The 8,506-nt window shown below is 47.8% G+C and overlaps 1 non-coding gene across 1 annotated transcript; it reads left to right on the forward strand.

The window, feature by feature from the left end:
• Positions 1-8,202: 8,202 nt before the first annotated feature.
• trnal-uaa (transfer RNA leucine (anticodon UAA)) lies at positions 8,203-8,285 on the forward strand. The gene has a single exon. It is a non-coding gene; the product is annotated as a tRNA-Leu (tRNA).
• Positions 8,286-8,506: the final 221 nt, after the last annotated feature.

The raw sequence follows: 8,506 nt of genomic DNA on the forward strand, positions 1-8,506 counted from the left end.
GACTTTCTACTAGCCAGCCGGACTGCTGGTAGATCCCCTCGGAGCAACGACTGCCCTGCGCGCCGCAGTCAGATTTCTCCGCCCGTTCTACTCCGAGCTGCACCTTGACTGGTTGGCTGGTAGCCAGAGGACGCCGACACAACGCCCATTGGACAACCGCTGCAACAGAGGCTGCAACAGAGCCTGTCAGCTGGTTTGGTGTTCGTGCCGGGAGATTCCAAATCCATACACAGTGGATAAGTAAACCCCATGTTCTACATTGCGTCTCGAGAATTCAATTGTACTTCAACACAAGTTGTTATCAATTTAATTCATGAGTAATGTATTTACTTCCGAGTTTAGAGTAACAGTGGGTAATAACACTGATTAGCGATTTGGTAACTGAACGATATATATTGACATACATTCTCTGTTGTGTATCTCTTTGTGTTTGCATCTCTTCGAGATTATATACCTTGTATATTGATAACCCTCACAGTAAGGTCTGCCGCTCGTATCCAGGCAGACTAGTATATCTTTGGTGCACAATTTATATTAATAAATGTATCTCGTGTATTGAACCCGTGTGTGTGCGTTGTTAGTTGTTCTGACGATTGATTTTCTAAAAGCTACAATGAACAACCTCGTGATTACTGTTACAATTAATAATTGTCTTTGTAAACCCATCAAACCACTACATTTAATGGAGTCCCTGTGCGGGCGAGTTTAGAATGAAATGAGAATCAATCGCACAGAATAACTGATGTTGCTGTGAGTTCAAGTTCAGCACAGCACCGCAGCTTCTATACGCGAATACCAGGTGTGCTGATAACTGCGTAAAGAAATCCCCCTGTTTTCTAGCATTTAGTGTAACGTGTGCTGATTGGAAATCCATCTGCTCGGGTGTTTAGATTCCATACTGTATTTTGGTAAAAAGGAAAAAAAGTAATACTCTTAAAGTTTATCTGACGTAATGACAATGGCTGCTAAAATGTCTGAAGTGGAGTCGCTTATAAGTACTATTTCTAGTGACGACAATCCTGGTTACTGGAGCGGTATCGAAAAGTTGAACTTTGATGATATTGAGAAGCTGCAAGTAAATCTTGTAACTAAGGTAGCGAACCAGCTTAACACAGGAGGGTCTGTGAATGCAGTTCAGGTCCTATCGAGTTTCGCCTTAAATCTAGCTAAACAGCTGGAACTGTCTTTGTCTGAGCTGACAAAGTTTCAAAAGCTTCAGGGAAAGCTAGAAAGATATAAGGCGGAGCGAGTTGAGTTGTTGGATATAATCAGAGAAAAGAGAGTGAAAAATGAGGAAAGTGAAGACAGACTCAGGGAAGTTTTAGGTAAATTAGATGACCTGTCTACTAGAGAAACTGCGGCTGAGGTAGGTAGGAGAGACCTGGAAGCGAGCTTGAAAGAAAAAGAAAAAGAAATAGAGAGTTTAAATGAGCTCAGCCAGGAAAGGCAAAAGGAGTTAGATGCTGCCGTACTGGAAGCAAAACAGGCTAGATCCCACTTGCATGCCAGCCCACCTAGCAGCCCGGAGCGCTCACCCAGCGCGCCGGGAGGGGGTTTCTCCCGGCCAGGGTCTGTGGTCGGATCGGCATAGGGGAGATCGCCGAGTCCTGCGCGAGACGCAAGGGCGATGCAATTCAGGCATAGACCCCTGCTCCTGATTATGGCCGTCCTCCTGCCCGCGGAGAAACCGTAAAAATTAACCTCCACTCCCTGAGGCAGTTAGCCAAAGATGTAGAAAGGTTTGACCCGTCAGTCTCAGGGAATAATGTGGAAACCTACATCGATGAGCTGAGATATACTTTGCAGTTTATGCCCGGAGCGTCCGAACAGGAAAAGGCTATGTTAGTAAGGAAAACTACCAGCCGAGCGGTCCACCAGTGGATGTCTAGACAAGGACCGGAGGTCTGTAATAGCTTTGAGGAGCTGTGTCAGGCAATGATCGGAGAATTTTCGGCTTTTATCGATCCCATAGCTGCTGTGGCCGCTGCGCACCATATTAAGCACGAAAAAGCTGAAGCCCCTCGCGACTATTATGAGTCGCCTGCACTTATTTTGCAGGGCGGAATGAAGAGGGTTGCGAAGAGAACGTGAATTTCAAAGGTTTATTCATTGCTAATCTGCATCCCTCAGTCAGGAAAATGATTGTGATGCACACTGATGCAAAAGCGATGAAAATGGCTGACATTAGAAGGTTGGCTCAAAAAGCCTGGGGAGCTGAAGTCTCTGCTTCCTCAGAGCGAAAACCTGCTAAAACGGCCGTGTTCGCCACTAAAGCCATCAGGGTTGACGACTCGCCTCAGCTCGAGGGAGCTGAGGTTCCTGAGCCCCCTAAGCCCCGGCGCAAAATAGGCAGGCAGGACCGCACTAAGCGTCAGAGCCGCCGTGAGCGCTACGGGGAATGCAAGGGCTCAGGCAGAGCTTATCATAAGGCTGGACGAAGGGAGTCGACTGCAGCCCGCCTGGCCCGGCTTGAACAAGCCCTGCTTGAGAGATCAGGACAGGGTAAACCTTCCGCACCGAATGCCGGAAGCGTGAATGAGCTGAAGGGGACCACGCCCCTTCTCACTGGAGGAGGCGGGGATCCATCCCAAACCCCTCCCTTAGTCTATCTGATTGGGTGGGAGGGTTCCTGCCTGGAAGAAGGCTGCGACTCTGAGTTGGGCGCTGACCCCGCCCCTGAAGTCAAAGAAAAGGCAGGCTTCAAACAATTCTTAGGGAATCTTAGCCAGAAAGGCAAAGCAAGGCTTATTTATATCAAGGTTTCTCTTGAAAACGTCTTAGATAGAGAAGCACTGATTGACACTGGTGCTGAAATTAGTTTGATGTCAGCCGATCTACTCAGCGAACTCAAACGAGTAGCGAAAGGAAAAGGCATCAGACTTAAGGTAGAACCGTGTAAGATAGATATTTCCAGCTATACCCAGGATCATGCCAGGATCACACACCGAGTGTGGGTGGCACTTAGGTTCGGGCCAATGAACGTGGTGCATCCTGTTTATATCTCTAGGTTTAAAACAGAGCCACTACTCATTGGCCAAGACCTGCTTGACAGGCTGGAGACTCTGGTGGACTGCCAGCGTGGAAAATTGTGGGCTCAGGTCAAAAACCCTAAGCCTGTCACACAGCAAAAAGGGGGGTTCAGTGGTTATGCTGTGATCACACAGTGCCCACTGAACACTATAGCTGAGTTGGAGGTTCCTCCTGGTTCCTCTGGACGAGAAATAAATGTCTCTTCTTGCTTTCCAAAACTACAGGGAAGTCGTGCCCTGGCCAAGGTCCCAACAGCCTCCATGCCACAGGAGCGGTGCTCCGAGCAGCCGCCTGATCCACCAGGTAAAGCAAACCCCTTTCACATCCCTAAAGAGGAGCGGATCTCCCCACTTGGTGATGAAAAGGAGCTTTCCCTGTGCACCCTGGCACCCAAGAGGGGTCAGGACCACCACCCCGCAGGGGTGGAAGGGATCCAGATGGCAAGAGAGCAGGTTGGTGATGTAGCCCTCACCCTTAGCCCTGAGAGGTCCTCTATTAGTGAGGATCTGCTTGAGCAGCTGTCACAGGGCCACCGCCAGGTGCCCCTGGTGCAACATTCACAGGTTAGACAGGAGGTCCAGCTGGACACTGGGACTACTGCCCTGTGGACACACCTGATCCCAGATGCCGATTCCCTCTGCTGTGATCCAGGGAACCTGCAGTCAGGTAACATTATTTCTCACAACTACCAGGTAGTGAGAGAGACCGACCTGATTGTTCCTGCCTCAACGGCAGGGTTTCCAACACACCCAGTCCCCAAGAAGGGACAGGGAATGAAAGCCGAGCCGGGTTTCTTACAGCCACCAGCTCAGTCTGTCAGTCTGAGTCTGACCAACAGTGGTTCAGCCATACTGGAGCTGGATGTTCAAGCCACCCGCCTGCCAGCGCAGGACATCGCAAAGAGGGGTGTCAGAATCCCCGCCTGCACTGACATGGGCCTGGTGGGTGATAGCGAGTTCAAAGACAGTGAACTAGCTATCCCAGTGCTGGGGCAGCTCCCTGAACCCCTAGCGAGGGAAGAGGGGAGCGAGCAGGTGTCGTACACCCACGCCCAGCGAACAATTGTAAACATGCCGATAGAGGGATTCCTCAATCAGGAGGGGTGCAGGGTGGACCTGAACAGTGAGAATGGGGTAACAATCCCAGATCACTCAGGTGCTCCAGATGACCACTCAGCCGAGGGTCAGGCATGCTCCACTGCTGCACCGCCCCCTGCAGGGTTCCTAGAGCACAGGCAAGAACAAATCAAAAAAGCAGATGCCCTGGAAATGGAGGAGCAGCATCAGCAGCTGCGTCAGATCTCCCCAGATTTCCAGGATGTTGGTGCCCAGGATGCCACATGGCATACTGAGAAAGACACCATGTACACGCTGCGCCAGCTTAGAAAGGCGACAGTCACTCAGAAGGAGATGACTGGGATCAGCCACCCTTAAAAACTTTTGGGAGGACTGATTGCTGCCGCCACTGTTGTGCATTTGCTCTTTTTGGTAGGTTTGTTTGTTACCGGCATTCTCACCCTGACTGCCCCAAGAAGGCAGGTGTCAGAAATGCCAGAGGGTAGTGAAAGACTGTAACAACAGAAGCAGCGGCTGGAAAGCCTAGGGAAAACCTTACAGGGCACAATATTAGCAGTAAACCTTCATGCAGCAGTGTTAAATAACACCCTCCACACCGTGGGCAGGATTGTCGACGTGTTACAGTGGGATTATGCTTACGTGCAACAGGTCAGAATGCTGATGCAGGATTTGCTTAGGGAGCTTAGTGCCACGGTAACTAGCCTAGCCATGGGACAGATTCCAACCTACTTGGTTCCACTGTCCTTGGTAGAAGAAGTACTGAGGACCACCACTTCCGAGATGGTGCAGCCAGTGCAAGTACATCTTGCATACAGTCTAGGCAGTGCCATTCCCATACATGTCAACTCCGAAGCCAAGGAAATAGGTTTCCTGTTGAACCTTCCCATCGTGAGTAGCAAGGATATCTATAGACTCAAGTCTATATATTGAACGTTGGCTTCTGGAGGGGGGACATGCATGTGAAGTTGACCACCCCACCGCTCGTAGCTTACCAGGAGGATGATCCAAATTTGTACCTTGTTCCAAACCTGGAACTGTGTCAACCAAGGATATCCACTGGGTATGCCCAAGTAAGCCATTCCTTAGGGACACAACTCAGAGGTTGTGTGGTATCAGAAAGGGGGCTGCCACTGAAAAGTGTAAAGCCACAGTGACGAGCAAAAGTGAGGTTAATGAACCCCAGGTTGAGCAGGTGGGAAAGATATGGCTGGTCAGCACACCACAGTTAACTGTTACAAGAACCTATGACAGACATGACACAGCTACCAAAGTGCAGCTACCCAACAAAACAGTTTTTCTACAAGTTCCTGAAGGAGCTATAGTGCATCTCAACGATTTAGCACTATATCATCTGGAGTCAGAACTGTATGAAACGGAACTTGAGATTGTGGACGCTTTCAGAGGACACAGCGTTGACTTGGATGAGAGAATCCAAGAGACAGTAAGCCTTGAGGGTGTACAGTTACTCGAATTTGTTCTCAACGACACAAACTTAAAAATTACGCTGGTAGGTCCCAAGCACAGTCGTTGTGGATCCTCTGGGGCGCTGGGAACAGTAAACGTGGTCATCTTGACACTGCTGCTGGGTAGCTGGATCATGGCTGGGGTAATGTGTTGGATGCTGTTCTCTTGTATCAAAGCCTTGCGGGGTAGTTTGAATGAGACAAAGGGAGCAATGGTGTATCACCGAAATCAGGTAACCACTCCCAAACGTCTGCCTGCTGCAGAGCTATCCGATACTGATAGTGAACTGCCGGAAGTTTAAGGTCTAGGGCTAATGATGATGCCCGATGCCTCATTTCTATGTACCTTATAACTGAGAGCAGGTATACGCAATGTTCTTTCCAACACTATTTCCTGTACAAATTCTCGAGAGGTAATGTGAATATTGGGTGGTAGAATCCACCGTGGTACAACAGACATCACTTAACTCTGTTTTTGTTTTGAAGGCAACAACGCCTCAGGACCTCGTGACCTTCAAAAAGGGGGGATATGTAGCGGCAATTCTTGTTAATAACACAGAATTAAGCGTTGGTATGCTGTCCTAAAGGAGGCCCCATCTCACCCTCCATCTCTGTGGTGCTGCCACAGAGAAAGTATTTATGCAGGCTGATTTAAGATGTTTTCTTTTGATAAGGAACAAGCTCCCAGACGGGGATGCGCTTAGCTAAGCCTGGCTATCATGATCAATGGTCATCCATTGGCGCCTATCAGTCTAGGGAGTGCCGAATGGACATCTGGACTGCATTCCTAAGTGTCAAGAGTAAGTGACTTATATCTCATCTTGACCAACCAATCAGGGACTGGCAGGGCGTGGTAATACCACGTGGGTCTCCAATGCCCGCCAAACTCTCAACCAATCAGCACACATCTGGGTCTTGGTCAAAAAGGGAGTGTAAGCTCAGATCGGGGCTCTCCTTGGTCATTTTCGCGCATCCTCAGAGACAATCACCTGACAACTGCTGTTGTCTGCAAAAGGACTTGGACTTTGTTCTAAGCGCGAGGCCGAGGATCCCGTACGTACTCAGAATTCTACCAACGTGAACGCTCCGCTTGATCAATGGCAGCCTACAGTTGGACCCTTGTCGACAACCTGAATAGATTATTCAGAAGCAGCGCTGGACCGGGAACGAACCAGCTTCTTCCCAGGCAAAAGAGTGACTTGTGAGGACTCGCGGTCACACTCTGTGCATAGAGACTTTCTACTAGCCAGCCGGACTCCTGGTAGATCCCCTCGGAGCAACGAGCTGCACCTTGACTGGTTGGCTGGTAGCCAGAGGACGCCGACACAACGCCCATTGGACAACCGCTGCAACAGAGGCTGCAACAGAGCCTGTCAGCTGGTTTGGTGTTCGTGCCGGGAGATTCCAAATCCATACACAGTGGATAAGTAAACCCCATGTTCTACATTGTGTCTCGAGAATTCAATTGTACCTCAACACAAGATGTTATCAATTTAATTCATGAGTAATGTATTTACTTCCGAGTTTAGAGTAACAGTGGGTAATAACACTGGTTCGTATCCAGGCAGACTAGTATATCTTTGGTGCACAATTTATTTTAATTAATGTATCTCGTGTATTGAACCCGTGTGTGTGCATTGTTAGTTGTTCTGACGATTGATTTTCTAAAAGCTACAACGAACAACCTCGTGATTACTGTTACAATTAATAATTGTCTCAGTAAACCCATCAAACCATTACACTATTGAGCCATGAAGAAGACCCACCTGTCCCAGTGTATTACCTGTAGTGTTACTTTCAGAAAATCATAAAAAAATAAAGAAAGAGGCCACAGCCACAGCAAGGTTGTATGAGGTTAGGGGCCCTGTCTGGTGTGTAAAACATATGGTTTCAGCAGTGTGGCTGTTGTATTTGAATTACTATTGAGCCATGAAAAAGACCCACCTATCCCAGTGTATACCTGTAGTGTTATCTTCAGAAAATCATAAAAAATAAAGGTTCCACAACCCAAAACAAAGCTGGGAAAAGTCAGAAGACCTGCTTGGTGTGCAAAACACTTACTTGCAGCATTGTGGGTGCTGTGATTTAAATGCTATTGGCTTGTGAACAGAATACCCCTATCCCAGTGCATTGTGCCATATTAAATAAAAGCACGAGAAAAAGAGATTCAGAACGCAAAGCTGTGTCAGTGTTCTGTGTAAAAAATCGGTTTGAACATCATGGGAGCTGTTTTTAATGAGCTGCTGAGTAAAGAATATTTTAATCTTCCTGCTGTCAGTAGTATTGTCAATATAGTTGACCCTTACCTGAATGAAAACAGGGCGTAAAGGAAGGGTTTCAGAAATCAAACAAAGCTTTATTCCTGTGCTTACAGTCTGGGTAATTGGAGACTGCGCTGTTCTGCTTCCTATGGTCATAGGCGGATTATTCGCACGAAGCCGTATTGAACAGTATTTTTTGCGTTGTGAACGTCTGTACACAGCGGTCCTCCGGGTTCCAGTAAGTGCGTAATTACGCATCGATGAAAAACCGGAGGAAGTATTCTCGCAACTCTAAGAGGTTTCGTGGTTTAATGTTTTTTAATTGTTGAATCATATTTAAATGTTAAACAACTGAAGAGCATATCGCTGTAGACCAGGATGGCTGAGTGGTTAAGGCGTTGGACTTAAAATCCAATGGACAAATGTCCATGTGGGTTCAATCCCCACTCCTGGTAATGTTGTAATAAGTTTTAAGTGACAGAACACTTTGATGATTTACACTCTCTTTAAATATGAATTTACTAAATTTCAGTTCACTCCCACTCCCTGGCATAACTGAGCTTTCACTATCGCATACTGAAGGTTTTACATGCATTAGCTGTGATACGGCTCCCAATAAAGACGGAATCAAACAGTTTGTTCTGTCTCTCATGGTGATCCTCTTCTCGATCCAAAT

The sequence above is a fragment of the Lepisosteus oculatus genome, chromosome 14 (genome assembly GCF_040954835.1).
Source record: "Lepisosteus oculatus isolate fLepOcu1 chromosome 14, fLepOcu1.hap2, whole genome shotgun sequence".
NCBI classification, from domain to species: Eukaryota; Metazoa; Chordata; class Actinopteri; order Semionotiformes; family Lepisosteidae; genus Lepisosteus; species Lepisosteus oculatus.